Here is a 15,893-nt window from a genome sequence, read left to right as displayed (position 1 = left end):
TTTTTTTTTTTTTTATTTTGGTACCGTCGTTTGAACTCGGGATTTTGCACTTGCAAAGCAGCCACCAAACAGCTGAGCTAAATCCCGGGCCCCAAAAGTATGGAACGCTTCACGAATTTGCATGTCATCCTTGCGCAGGAGCCATGCTGATCTTCTCTATATCGTTCCAATTTTAGTATGTGTGCTGCCAAAGCAAGCACCATAATGCCTTATTCTTGTGGCAAATATATCTCTATTACAGAGCTAGATGTAGAACAACTCCTACTCTGATTCCACGAAGGCTAACATGGTGTTATCTGCTATGTATATATCTTTCCATGGAGACTGTGCACAGGCATAAAGATATCATGTCTAAGCCATAAGCAATTATTGGAATTCTGCTTTATACATTAGTCCCTTGTGAATTGGTTAGTGTGAGTCATACAAAAAGATGACTATCAAAAATTTTTCTGAGCTTATCACCTTGAAGACCAGATCTTGGAATACGGTCAACTTTTTCTGTTTATTTCTCTTCCCAACTGTCCCTTGGTCTCCTAGCAGTATCAATGAGCTGTACAAAGAAATGAAAATATTTTGGTCAGTTTATTGATAGAGGCTGTTTATCTTTCTTTATGGAATAGAATGAGGATGTATTTTTAGTCTTACTAATATTCAATAAAATGGCAGCTGCCAAAGGAATTTTTCAGGATTTTGTGTGAAATTGGCTACAGTTTCTAAAGCTCACTGGCTTTGACAAAGCTTTGCAAAATACTCAGAGACAGCCACTAATTTATGAGTTTCAGTGTCCATACAGGACATACATAGAAATCCCCCTTACTTATTATAGCAATTTTATTACAGCTGCCAGGATCATTAATCTGAAAAATCAGGAGATTTTTTTCAGAAGTGAAGGGAATGAACAAGATTTGTGAATTAGAAAGATCCAGGAGTGGATCTATGGATGAAAATATAGAATGACTGGCTCACTTACGTGGAAACTTTCTGATTCCCAAATGTATTTCCTGAGTTTTTAGACTTTTACTGTTTGTGTAGGTTGATGGCTCACCAACTATTTATTGTACATACAAAAGTACCTTTAATAAAGGCAAAGATGACATGGAAGTGGATTTGTGTAGAATAGACCTACTGGATCAGATAGAATATCTAGTTAAGGGTATGAAATCTGGAGTGAGAAAGTCTATGTCTGAATTTTGGGTTGATTAATATAAGCAGCTGGCCTGGATCTCTTCTAGACTATACGAGCATCTTTTTCCAGAGAGCCTCCTCTTTGAATGGAAGGGTTCTCCGGGAGGTTGTTGTCCGTGGTTACAGAGAGTAAGGATCAGGCTTCCCTCTAGAAGATTGGCAGTAGTCAGGCTGAGCAGTCCCCCAATCTTTCTGGCATGGGGGCTATTATTACCTCTTGAGATTAAAAATACCCCAGTTTGCCTTTCTTTTGGTTTTAAGCCCTCCTCTCAACACTCAGAGAGCTCTGATGTGACTTTTAGTATCTCTTTGTGAACTGTAGCCAGCTGTGCTGTGGTGAATAGTCAATTCTCGATTAATAAATTACTCCATTATAATTACACTAAGTACAGATCCTTGGGAATTTGTTAAAATGTCAAGGGCCAGGTGGCAAAATGGCTCCCATCTCAGAGTATATTTCTGCCAAGCAGCTCTGTGTCATACTTTTCCTAGATCTGGTATCTTTGTCAGCTATTATAAAGCATGTTCTATGATTTAGAAACATTTCAGAATTTCTGATATGTTAAGATAGTACTTTCCTGTTGCCCAGAGTTTTATGTCCTTCATCCTTCTTGTATTCTTTCCATCATGTTGATAGCTTTTGAAAAGAAGCACAATCACTTATGGTTAATATACCAATAGAAGAGAAGTCCTATTTATAATTTTAATAATAATTTTAATGAAAACACTTCTGCTTCCTTAAACATGTGAAAGAAAATCCTTGTATATTATATTGGGGGACACAAAGATCAGGACTTTTATGCATTCTTGTTGTTTCTAAAATTATAGTATGCCATGATTTTCTGCTTACATGTCTATTTCATCCAAGCAACGTGTTTGAGGGCAGGGTCTTATTTATATTTGAATTTGCAGTACTTAGCACAGTGTTTCAATTTCTATTCTATTTCAATTTCATGACATAGTAGAACTACAAGTGCTTATGATACAGGTTTATATTTGTCTAAGCCAATATTGCATTCTTTTTTCAAGGAATGAAACATAAATTTAGGTCAACTTTGTAGAATCTGTTCATGATTCTTCATTTTGCTTTGATCATAAGTAGGTTCATGATTCATTTTTATATTTTATAAGTTAGACAAGATTAAGTTCAATTTTGGGGGGAATTGGTATTTAGAGAGGCTAGAGGGCATTTCAAAAGAGAGAATGGAAACCTGTTTCAAAAGTTGAGTGAAAATAAAGCCCACAGAATGTTGAGCACACATCATTACTGAGTCCTTTTCATCACAAAATGCTGACAGAAAAGAGAGACAGGGAAGACAGCTGGGAGAGAAGAAATGGATATAGAGCAGTCAATGCTGAAAGAAGGGAACACGTAGCTACAAAATCATGCTGTTATTCATTAGAAGTAAAGAATCCAGCTAGCATTTTGCAGAGAGTGTTAGAAAAAAAGTCTCCGTGGAAATCAGCTGATTAAGATTTGCTCGGTGGAGAAGTCCATCATCAGAGGCTGAATGCAGTTGTGAATGAGAAAACAGCTTGCTGGAAGAGGCAAGAATGGTGTGGCATTAAAATGGATAAAAGATCTGAGACCACAGCTCCCGTCTCTATTGCCCTTGAGATTCCTTTCTTGACCATGCCGATTAAAGATTATACCACTTTCTCAGGGAAGGAAGCCTGGATATCAGTATCAGGATGTCAACTAATATCAGAATGTGTATGAGGTTTATCGTCCCAAAAATTTTTTCCAGTGGCCTGTCTCCATGATATCTGGAAAATTTAGGGCTGAATCTTCTGCTATTATCAACCAAATTGAAAGAGAACGATGAACACCCTTAACTTTAAGCATTTTCTTTATGAATAGGAATGGAAAAGAGAAAAGTTGGAGCAATTTCTTTCCACATGACCATCTGTCATCTTGCAAACTTAGGTCTTGTTTCTCAAATCTTTTATCTAAGTCAGTAATCATCTCATACTTCCAACTATAGACATCTATGCTACAGCCTAGGATAAAATCTCATACAATTAATGTTCAACTTAATTTTGGCATGAAATTCTAACACCATGCAAAGAGAACTCATGCTGTTTCAAATAATTTTTGTGTAATTCTACAAATAAACCATTTATATCAGTAAAATAATTGTTTTCTGTGTATTGCATAAAATCAGTTATATTCAAATATTTGGCTAGTGCTAAATCAAAGTCTTTTAAAGAGCTTATAAACAAAAGTAGCTGAGAGACTAACTGTGAAACATCTTTCTCTATGGAGAACAATAAAACTGAAATGAGAAAATTAACAAAATAGCAAAGCTATGTTGACAAATTCACTTTGGTAGCTATGGGTCACTTTTCAATTAACAGTTTTCTACCATTCTTCTTGCATTTGATGGGTCTCTCCCTACTCTGCCCTGATTTACTTATTCATTAACTAAAGGGATTAGTAAAATTAATTAGAGTTTAAATTGACATAAATACTAAAACAGCAAAGATAGGGAGCTGAAAATACTGATTTGCTTTTCTTCCTCGTTAATTCCTAGAATTAAATTACCAAGTAGATTTTTATAATGAAGTTCTACAAGATTTATATTGCAAAGTTAGGAAAATGTACATCAGATGAGACTAATTCTTTTTTGTTTTGATCTAGAAATAGAGTTAATAATTAGTATTAAAGTTCTCTGGAAGTATTTCTTGGTTTTTCTGGGTGACAATAATATTTGCTTTATTTCTTAGCTGTCTTATTTATATCTATCAGAGAGGATTTTATTTTAGCAAGAAATTATTCATCAAAGTAACAGTATTACCTCTTTAATGTTAACTGCCTCTGATGGATTAGATTGGAGTAACTTTAGAACATTTGTTTCTTAATATGTCTGGCCTTTAAATATTACACATATGTACATGTTAACATCACTATCCTATTCATTACTGAAGTCTGGAAAAAATAAAGATAATATGAATCTGATCAGTGATTTCTATTCAAGGCTGAGGCAGCTTTGCTAATCACTAAATAAGGGTAGATTCATCTCTCAGCTCAAAACTTAATGGAATTACAGCTTTCAACTTCTTCTTAATTCTTGCTTGAAGAGAAATGGAATTTATAGTAAAATTATTGAATGCTTTCTTTTTTCACTACTTTGCATGAAATGTTGTTGACCATTTTTATTCTTTTATGACTGCTTTCTGACTCTCAGCACCAGAAGGCCCTCAGTCTCTTCCAGGCTCAGACTCCCACTTTTTTCTGCGTGAGAAAAAACTTTGAATTCACTTGCAGATAGCCCTCACTCTTGGACTTCTCTGATGACTACTGCACCTGAATTTCCAAACCTGATAATGCAACAAACACTACATCTGAAATTCTGTGTGACCTGAGGGGCCCATCAAATTATATTACAACAGGTTGACTCATGTTTTCTTGGTGATGCTTCAGCAACCTCATTAATATTAGAGTAATATTTATTCATTTATTTTTATCAATTTACGCTTGCAGTACATACTATTTATATTCCTTGTGTGGATTTGGCACAGGTACATAACATATCTTAATCCATTTTCCTTTCCTCCCTCCCCCATTTCCTCCATCTCTTAATCTGCCTCTCATTTAGAGATTCTCTCCCTATTTCCTATTATCTATCTTTTAATTTGCTCTTTATTTATAATTTGGATATCTCATATAAAAGAAAGTCCATTCTATATTTAAGTTTTGTGTGTCTGATTTATTTGACTTAACATTACGGTCTCAAAGTACATCATTTTCCTACCATTGACTCAAACTTATCTCTCTTTATGACAGAGTTAATGTTCCATTGTGTACATATACCACACTTTATCCATTCATCTGTTGATGGTATTAGAGGATGCTTGCAAGATCTAGCTATTATGAATCGTGTAGCTGTAAACATGAGTTTTTATGTCACTGTAATATGATGTTTTTAACTCTTTCAGGAAAATATCTAGAAAGGGAAGAGCTAGGTAACAATATCAGTTAAATATGGGCCCCTGAAGAAGGCCCAGGTTGCTGTATTTGATTCCCCACATTTCCAACCTGATCGCCACAGAAGGAGAGTCACATTTAATCACATTAAATTTTTGAGGAGCACTTCAGCCACATCATGTCAAAGATAAAAATCTGCACCCTTCCAAAGCCATGAACACAACTTGACTGGCTCTGACAGTGTATCTGTTCATTGCTGCCAAACTGTAATTGTCAGTGCATTAACATTGCCTATCTGCTGCAGAACAGCTTCAATGAGGCCTCTGTCTCTAAACTCTGCGTATAAATTTGTATCTTTAGGTTTTATTACTGCTCTTTAACATTTTTACTGGTTTTCGGGCAATTTTTTCTACAGCTTCAAATAAAATGTAAAAACTGAAATGAAGTGTTCCCCTAATGGACACTCTTCCTTCCTGTTCTATGTATGAGGTGTCGTCGGGCTGTATGTAGCAAGAGGAAGGGAACTATCAATTATAGAACAATTACTTCTCCTCTGAAGATTTTCCCTCTTGTTGAAAGGAAATATAGGTTAAAGGGAAACATTTCCCCACTTTCGTTGTTATTCAAGGAAAAGGTATATAAGGTAAAGTATAATTAGATTGAATTTCCCCCAGATACAATTTAAATTAAATTCTAAATTATGGTCCCTTAAGTTTGAGAGAAGCACCCAGATATTATAGACTAGGAACCTTTGTTACACTGTGTCCTAATTCATGTGCTATTCCTTACTTTCCCCTCCTTCCCTTCCTCCTTCTGTCTTTTCCCTTCCCTTTTCATTTTTACAACATTGGATATTGAGCCCAGGGCCTTATGCACTGCCACTGAGCTATATATATCTAGCTACACCCTTCCTTTAAAACCTTTTTATTTTGAGACAAATTCCTGTAAAGTTGCCCAGGTTGGGCGCATTCTTGAGATCCTCTTGCCTCAGCCTCACCAGTAGCTGGGGTTCCCGGTGTGTGCCATCATGCCTCAGTGTTTGTTGTTTCTTAGTGTGCCGTAAGCACCATGGTGAGCAAGGGATGTCTGTGTGCAACCATATTTTTTTTCACCTAACAAATGGTACATAGAAGTTGCATAATAAATTTTAGTCAAAGGAACGAATGACTAAATAGAATTTATGGTCTTCAAATTAAAAACAAGACACTCAATTTTACATTGAGCCACCGGAGACAATTCTGTTTGAGAAATCCATACGTACAGCAGTTAAAGTGAGACCTGCACCCACATTTACCTGAAAGTAAGACTTAGTTGGAAAATAATCAGCCTTGAAAACCAGAGATCAGAACTGCCAGCCCCAGGTCAGCCTACCCTTGTCCTACCTGCCTTACAGAGTGGCCACTGAGCAAGAGAATAGTGATGATGGCAGGTGAGGCTGCCAAAGATAGGCTGATTGGAGCTGGCAGTTTTGATCTCTGGTTTTCAAGGCTGATTATTTTTTGGCTAGGTTTTATTTTCAAGGAAAGTTCTTTTTTGGGTGTGTGATTATGTAAGGGATAACTGAATTAATGCCAGTAATTGGTGGTCTGAATATAATACTGAACCCAGGAAAACTCAACACATCATTTAAAAATCAAATATAGCCACGGTTTTCCTTTTGGTGAGGTGAAAAATGCAAGTTAAGTTTTGGGGGTTCTGAAAACAGATTTTAAGTATACAACTTAGTGAAGAAGGGAATGGTAATGATAGCAAATAATTTTTTTCAAAGGTTTTTAGCCCTTCTGCAAATTTAGGCAAGCTGCCACTGAACACACAAGGCATCTACATCTAATGTAATGTGGAATAGATAGAACGAAAGACTTTGCAAGTAGAAAATAGATTTAATTATACAGTCTGATATGCCCTTACAAATTAAAAGGGATAGCAATAAATATGCAAAATGGGCTTAGTTAACAATAGGGATTTCCTTGGCTTATTTGTATTTTAATCAGGGTTTCAAGGTTAACAGAATTTGTGTTATTAAAGTTTATCAGAGTAGTTTATTGAAATGCCAATTTTGTATCTTTCTGACTGGCATAAAATCCACCCAGGCAGGATTCTATTGACAATTTGACCTCAGCATTTAAGGCATTCCATTCACCATGAATTGGTTCTGGCAGCTTTGAACATCAAAATAGCTAGGACACAAGTGGTTTATATTGGTGACTGCACGACTAAGATAGAAACTTGACAAATTAAAGTGTGCATTGTTTGAATGATGCACAAAGAACTATCCACACACTATTTACAACCAAGAAATGTAAAAAGAAGACTGTGTGGGTGCGTGTATTACTGTGCAAACACACACACACACACACACACAGACACACACACACACATTCTCAAAGTGAGGTCTACTGAGTAGCTCCATCAAGGTCACTGTTGATTTGGTAGAAATGCAAATTCTGAGGCCCCCTACTGCAGACCCACTGAGAGCAGAACTTCACAATCCAGTTTAACAAGCCCACTTGCTCCTTGAGAACCACTGTGCTAGTTGCATAATTATACAAAGATAATACCACTCATACTCAGAAAAAAGCAATAAAATTATATTTTAATGTGCACTATAGCTTCTAACTCAAGGCCATTGTTTTATTTAGTTTTCAAACTAAGAATTGTGCTTTTCCCATGTCATACTCGATTTACTGAAAAATTCACCCTGTTGAATTTAACTTACTTTCTAAACTTATTCAGACTACAAATAATTTTTCCTTTGGATTCTCCACTTTTCATAAAAGATTACTTTTCTTAATAAATTTGAACAAATTTTAATGCCTAGTAGGGATTTAAAATTTGGAGTTTAACAAATTTTGATTCTTACAATGATGAGTCTATGAATTTTATAGTCAATTACATTTTAACTTAAGTTCCAGTTTTTAAACTAATCTAGGAATCTGAAATTCCCAAATGGCCTATGGTAACTTTTTATTAGAGCATATTGAGTTTTGAGATATATCACAGAAGTAGATAAAAATGAAACAAAATGAATATCAAAGCCAAAAAATGCTAAGATTTGATGAAGAAATAGATAAAGATATTTAAAGTTAGCTGCATTCATCTTTCCTGTAAAACATAGAAATATATTTTGGTGTGATCTCCTGATGGATCTTGGTAATATAAAAATGAAAATACATAAATTAGTAAAAATATTCAGGAGATTAAGAAATAGAAAAATGCTTATATTCAGTGCAGATTACGAGCCATAATATATGTGTTACACAGATATTTAAACTCCTATTCCTCTCTCCTCCAAGACTCACATTTAAATTATCTTCATTGCTAAGTGAAAGATAGAACTTTCTGGGTATAATTAGCATAAATAACATGAACATTTTTGATACAGATATTTAAACTCCTATTCCTCTCTCCTCCAAGACTCACATTTAAATTATCTCATTGCTAAGTGAAAGATAGAACTTTCTGGGTATAATTAGCATAAATAACATGAACATTTTTGCTTTTGTAAGCACCTGCTCTCATAATTAGGGGTTATAGGTACATCTTTGTAGAAAGAAATTTGTAATTGATTATTCTATCAAAAGAATGATTGTAGGACACAAAGTTCTGGAAAGAAAAAGGACAAACTGGAAGTAAAATGATCAAATGCTATAAAAATTAGCCCTGCAAACAGAACTAATGAAAAGCTAGGCTTTTAAGGTCCATCTACCCATGATATTAGTGAATAGTGACTCTAAGTGAATGAATATAAATTGCTTCCCAAATGAAGAGCATATAGTCTAAAATAGCGGAAAGTAATTTCTCTGAAGGAAGAGCATTACTCTGGAGAATAAAACAGATTTCCTTTGCATTGTTGTGAAGTGCTACATTCTGATCAAAACAAGGGGATTGAAATGTGTCAAATTCAAACATAATTTTTACAAGGTATAGAGAGTGATGGGGTCAAGACTCTGGCTTCTTGCATGAAACAAAAATGTGAGCATGTGTGGTTTGCTGTAGTTTCTTTTGCATGTCTCTTATGGGACTCGCAGTACAAATTTCAACTCGTTCTAGGTGAATTCCAGGAAACATCTAATATCTCAAGATACTTAATCTTTCATACGTGATTTTGGTGGGATGAGAGGTAGGGAACAAACAAGATGTGATTTGAACATTCTTTTTGACTTGATAGTCTGCATGCTGAAAACTTATATCCATATACCCAAATTCATGGACAAACATGGACAGGAACTAATATATGTCAATGGCTGGGTTGATTATTAGACTCTGGTGCTAAATTGAATTATGTTCTTGTGTAGACTGAAGAAAGTAGACTCCAGAACAGAGGGAGGTAGAGTGGACTTTGGGAACAAAATCTGCTTGTGTCTATATGCTACTTCTAGGATGCTCTGATTTGTGTGGTTGTGTGACTTATTTCAGTTAGGTTTTTCATGGGTAAATAGAGAATAATAAAATCTTCTAGATTATGTTTCTGTGAGGATTAAGTGTGAATTACAAAGGAGACTTACTGTTTAGCATATAATAAGCCCTTGATGCATGTCAGCTGTTACACAAATATTTAAGAATTATATGGTTTATAATTTTCAATTAAGCTGATTGTTTTACGTATCTGTGATAACTTGAACATAGCTCTCAGAATCAGAGTAACTAAAATTAGCAAAAGCAGGTACTGCATTATTTTTTCCATTGTAAAGACTTGAAGACTTCCAATGCACTGGTGGGGAAATGGAAGAGAAGACAGACTAAAATGACCACACAGCTAGTTGAGGGGGTAGTTCAAATCCAAACCCCAGATGCTCTATGCAGAGCCATTAAAAATGCTTCAAGCTTTTTAATTTTAGGAGAGGAAGATAACATAAAGAAAGGTACAGTTGCTTCCAAAATTCAGAAAGCTAGATACTGTTCCAGTTGTCTTACTACTCAATTAGCTTTTATTCCATTAGCTATATTAATATGGAAGAATGATGTACGATGTAATAAGCCGGGCTGAGAGAAAACTTTAAAAAATTAGGATTATGATGTCTTGGAAGTAGGTTAGTGATTTAATGCTCACATCTTAGGTTTTCATGAGAATAATAATGTGGAACTTGAATACCTCTAATGCATTTTCATAGGCTTGAGGGGTTTCAGCGGCTTCATCTGTTCATCTGTTGCTTTCTCACTGGATTTTTACTTGAAGTTCTACCTTTAGAGAGTCATTCATTTGAAATGATTATTTCATCTTACTTTTCTTTTGTCAAGGGGGGAGAAGGAAATTCTTATTTGGAGTGATGCCGTATGTATAATACATCAAGACTCTCCTCTCATGAGAGAGCAATAGGAAAAAATGTTAGAAAGCCACATGGGTGTATAGTACAAGATGTGGAACTGAAAAGAGTAAATGGCACCGGGAAACATGAAGCTTTGTTATGGTTTGTCTAAGATCAACCCTTGCAAAAGAGCTATGAAAACACACGCTTCCCTGCTCCATTAGGACAACAGGGATAAAGAAAGTCAACAAAATTGAAAACAATCTAAGACCTTACTAAGGGTCAAAATCCAAATTACATCCTTTATTTCACCTTAAAAATCAATTTGGCATGGCCACTTTCAGAAAGGAAGAAACTGCTTCTAAATCACAGATCTGAATTCTAAGATCCAATCACAAATCTTGCTCTCAGATGTTCCAGATACATCTTTTATAAGTTCCAAATCCATTTTTCATAAAGCTTAAAATGGAAAAAAAAATCTGTCACTTTTAGAATGTCTCCATTCTAAAAATATATTCTGCTATGTTGGGCTTTTCACTACATTACATGCTATGGAATCTTATAAAATCTCCAGATTAATAAGGGACTGGAAGAGAAAATTCTTTTTAAAAATGGCACAGGAAGAATAAAAGTTGTAAGATCAATACTGAGTAAATTTTTTGGAATTAAAAGGAGTAAAGTGTGCTGTGTGTGTATGTGTGTTTTAAAGATGTATCTCTTTTTCCACAGTGTTTTGATTTCTCAATAAAATATGAGAATAATAAGATGTGATGTTCTATTTAAATAATATAAATGAGAGGAAGTGGAAGAAAGGGAAAATGTAAAGATTAGCTGCTGTTTTACAGTAGCTAAACAGCGGCATTATGATAGGTTGTCTTAGAAACATCAAAATTAGACGTTTCTGGGAGAAAGTATTTATAAACGATTAACAAGGATTAATATCCATAATATATAAGGAACCTTATACAACAGTAAAAAAAAAAACAAATAATTCAACCACAAATGAACATCTAAGTAGACATTCCTCAGCAGACATACGAATAGCCAGCACATATATAAAAACCATGTTCAGCATCATAATTTATCAAGGAAATGGAAGTCAAAAGCACAACGAGATTTCACTCCACTGAGAATGGCAATTATTGAAGAGACAAAAATGACGAGGACGTGGAATAAGGGGAATTCTTCCACACTGTTGGTGGGAGTGTAAATTAGTACAACCATCATGGCACATAGTATGAAGATTCCTCAAAAGACTGGAATTACAGCTACCATATGATCCAGCATTCCCACCACTGAGCATGTATCTAAAGGGAAGAGAATCCGTATGTCAAAGAGACACCTGCACTGCCATGTTTATTGCCGCACTGTGTAATAACCAAGGCATGGAATCAACTTCATAGATGTCCATAAACAAGGGAAGGCCTGAAGAAAATGTAGCATATACACATAATGAAATATCATTCAGTCTTTAAAGAGAATGAAATCCTTTCATTTGTGGAAACAGAATTGGATATTATATAGGTGAAATAAATTGGACGCTGAAAGGAAAATACAGCATATTCTCACTTGTAAGTGGGAGCTAAAAACTGTTGATCTCAGAGAAGGGGGGAATAATATTCTGTTACGAGAGGCTGAAAAGAGTGGTGAGGAGAAGGAATGGAAACAGCATGGCTATTGTATACCATAATACATACAGTTAGATAGGAAGAATAAGTTTTAGCACAGTTCAGTAAATTTTGTGGACAGCCTTTAGTTTTCTATTTCAAAACACATAGTAGAAAGGATTTGTAATGTTCCCAACACAAAGAAATGATAAATGTTTGAAACAATGGACGTACCAGTTACACTGACCTGATCATTGTACATTATATACACGCGTTGCAATGCCTCACTATATCCATCAATATGTATATTTATATGTCAATTCAAAATAAAAAGTACAAGAAACAATAGCCAAATTATACCTAGTCATATATCAGGGAGATCTTTTGTGGTCTTGGGAAGGCTCCTTTTTGGTCACAACCAAATATGCCTTCTCTGAAAGAGATTCATTTCTGCCCTCTCAGGAAAAGAAAAAAAGCAATCTACTGTTAACAGTGAGAAAGCTATTTCTAGGGCCCCAGTAATCTTTTATGAAGCCTCATCTGCTTTCTCCATTAGAAACTAAAAATAATGTTATGTGATACATGAATATGCAATGAAATATTAAAGATGCTCACCCAACTTAGGGGAAGGTTCCCACTGTTACAATTGAGAAATTACCAACATTAACGTGAATGGACGAAATCCAGCAGAAATTGAATCCCAGGTGCTTGTCAGCTGTTGAGATGCAAGTGTAACCCTGATGGGGAAGGTGGAGAGGTAAGAGCATTGCTCTCTGGACTGTACCTGCGCATGATGATGGGAGAATTATTCCAGCACCCCTTGAGCAGCAGCTGCTCTGACCTCCGTATTATCCCCACTGTTATGCTCAATGACTTTTAAAGAGCTATTCTGGGCGCAGTTCCTGGGCTCCATCCAAGACATACATTTTTACTCTTCACTGGCGTATTGCCACTTGAAGGGGTTAGAGTGTTATGCAAAACAAGCCAGATGGCAGCTGCTTGGGGTTTGAGGTACCTTGTGTAATAAGGGGGTTTTGAAAAAAAAAATGAAATTTTAAAATCATAAAAGCAAGTGTATAAAAATAATGTTTAGATAAGGAGACTATATTTCATGTATTTAATTAGCAAAACACTCCTGAAGTTATGTATTGAGAAGACAAATGTTAAGTAAAAACTTTAACAGGACCAGATTAGATGATCTTCTAAGGAAGTTAACAATAATAACATTTATATTCACGGACTCCAGGAATGGGTGTATCATCACAGCTAAAGTGTCTGTTAAGTATTTTAACACGACTATTTTGGCCGTATGCACGGACTGAAAAAACATGAAATTGACATTCACTAATTATTCATTTGCAAGGAAAAATGAATCTCAGGCCTTAATTGTCTTCTACTTAGAAGATGACAAATTACAATTACAGGAGAGATCTGGTAGGAGGAACCACATCCTGCAGCTTGTGTATGATGTGGGAAATCATCAGAGTGGGGAATCTGCTTCTAACTTCACTGCATGTCGGACATTTAATATTCGGGGGATTGTTTAACCTATCAGAGAGATTTTTACTAATCAAAATGGACCTTATGAGTAAAGTTACTTCGCTCTCAAAGAAAATGTTGCGATGGGCCAGGGATTTAGCTCAGTGCTGCTGCCACCTGCCTTGCAAATGCAAGGTCCTGAGTTGAACCCCGGGTGTATAAATCCTCCCAGTCCTCCAAAAAAAAAAAAAGTTTTGAAAGTTAAAAATTTTAAAGCTTTGGACTGATAATAAAGTACTCAAAAATTTAAATGGAGAGGGGAGGAGGGGGTGAAGGGGGGGTAAGGGGAAAAAATGAGAATCAAGACTTGTCATGTAGAGGTAACAAGATCCCAACAATGAATGTAACTGTACTGTATTCCTAAAATATACCAATAAACTCAAAGCTGAAAAAAAATTTAAAAAGCACACAATGTAATCAAGTTATGGGCAAAGGAGTACAATAAATTCCAATCTTCCCATTGTATAGTTGAGGAAAGAAAGTGCCCAGGAATGCTGTAGTAGTACTCACATTTCCTGCAGTCTCTCCACTAAAGCAGAAGCACATTTTATAGAGTAATGCTTCATGTGCAATAAATATAAGTACAATTCAAACTAATTATAGGTATCATCCATGGGAAATGGAGTCAAGAGGAAGTCTGAATGTATAGAATTTACAGAGTAACTGAAAATTATATTACGTTTATAAAATAAGTACAATCAGAGGATGCTAGAAAATTACATACAAATAAAGGCAAAAGAAAATTTTAGGTGATGTGACTCATAAATCCTTGAGCATGAAGAAAATCCTATGATTTCAGGGAAAGGAAGATGTGAGGAGCTTGTTGAATAAAGAAAGATATGTAAAAATGCTGTAACAGTAAAATGAACTCCTTTTAACGACTAAAAATGTCAGAGATAAAATCAGTTTCTGATATGCTAGGATTGCCTTTAAACTTTTGTTGACTATAATAGGGAAGATTTTAAAAGTTGAGAATACTTCTCAGATTTTATAATGGATATTAATGTAAATATATGCCTTACACAAGAATCTTACACAGTTAACTTTGCTATTTATTAATAATTATTAAACACTAAATTACTTAATTATTAAACAATAAATGACATAAATAAATGGAACTGGCATATAACCAAAGGTGTTTGAAGACCAGATCTTCTTTATACTACAATTTGACATCTGTAGCTCATACTGCTTATAGACAGCTGAAACATAATTATTGCTCTAATTAAGTTTTTGAATGTTTACTCTCTTTTATACACATTTATCTCCAATAAAGATGTTAGATCCTTGAAGATAAGACTATTCCTTTCTGCATGGCAAACCTATGTACCCCATGTATGTGGTCACTTTTTTTTTATCCTTAAATTTATCGGTACATTTAAGGTAAACAATGCAGTTATATTCATCATTGGGATCTTGTACCTTTACATGATGTATCTTGGTTTTTATTTTTTCCTCATTCCCCTACCCCCCTTCACCCCCTTCACTCTTCCTTATTTACAAAGACTTTGTTTCCATTTTTTCTTTTTTCATATTTTTTATTTTCCCTTATTTTCTTTCCCCTACCCTTCCCATGTCCTCTTCTTTAGCCATTTTCTTACTATTTCACACTATTGATTATACCATTTGAACCTTATTTATGCTTAGTTTTTCACACCAGAGAAACTATTTGGTATTTACAAAAGTGTGTCCGATTTCACTTGAGCATAGCCTCAATGTGCATCCATTTAGCTATAAATGTCTCTAGTTTCTCATTCTTTATGGCTGAGTAGTACTCCATTGTATAGAAAAACTACATCTTCTTTATCTAGTTTCCAATTGATGGGTGATTGGGCTGTTTGCAAGTTTTAGCTATTACAACCTATGCCACTATAAACCTGGATGCACATATATTGCTTTGGTATGGTTCTTTTAATTCTTTTGGGAAGATACTCAGCAGCGGGATGGCTGGGTCAAATGGAACCGCTAATCCTAGTTGTTTGAGGTATCTCCACATTGATTTCTACAGTTGTTACACAAGTATACATTCCCACCAACAATGGAGAAGGGTTCCTTTCTCCCCACAGCCACACCATTTGTTATTGGTCAATTTCTTGATAGCAGCCATTCTTTCTGAAATGAGGTAGAATCCCAGTGTTGTTTTCATCTGCATCTCTCGAATGACCAGTGATGTGGAACATTTTTTTCATATATTTATTTGTTGTTTTTTTTCTTTGTCTGAGAAATGTCTGTTCATTTCAGATGCCCATTTTCAAATCGGGTCTTTTCATTTGGGGGGGGGTCTGATTTTTTTTTTAATTTTATTGAGTTTATTGGTACATTTTAGGGATACAGTACAGTTACATTCATTGTTGGGATCATGTACCTTTACATGGCAAGTCTTGATTC

At 35.1% G+C, this 15,893-nt stretch overlaps 1 protein-coding gene and 1 non-coding gene across 5 annotated transcripts in view; both read right to left on the bottom strand.

Moving 5' to 3' along the window:
* Syt1 (synaptotagmin 1) overlaps nucleotides 1-15,893 on the bottom strand; it is a 517,172-nt gene that overhangs the window by 213,056 nt on the left and 288,223 nt on the right. The gene's annotated exons all lie outside the window — the stretch shown is intronic.
* LOC117286240 lies at nucleotides 94-200 on the bottom strand. Its single transcript, XR_004517359.1, has one exon. It is a non-coding gene; the product is annotated as a U6 spliceosomal RNA (small nuclear RNA).

Source organism: Fukomys damarensis, unplaced genomic scaffold (genome assembly GCF_012274545.1).
Source record: "Fukomys damarensis isolate Sample0158 unplaced genomic scaffold, DMR_v1.0_HiC HiC_scaffold_15, whole genome shotgun sequence".
Taxonomy (NCBI): Eukaryota; Metazoa; Chordata; class Mammalia; order Rodentia; family Bathyergidae; genus Fukomys; species Fukomys damarensis.
This window is presented reverse-complemented; position numbering and strand designations above follow the sequence as displayed.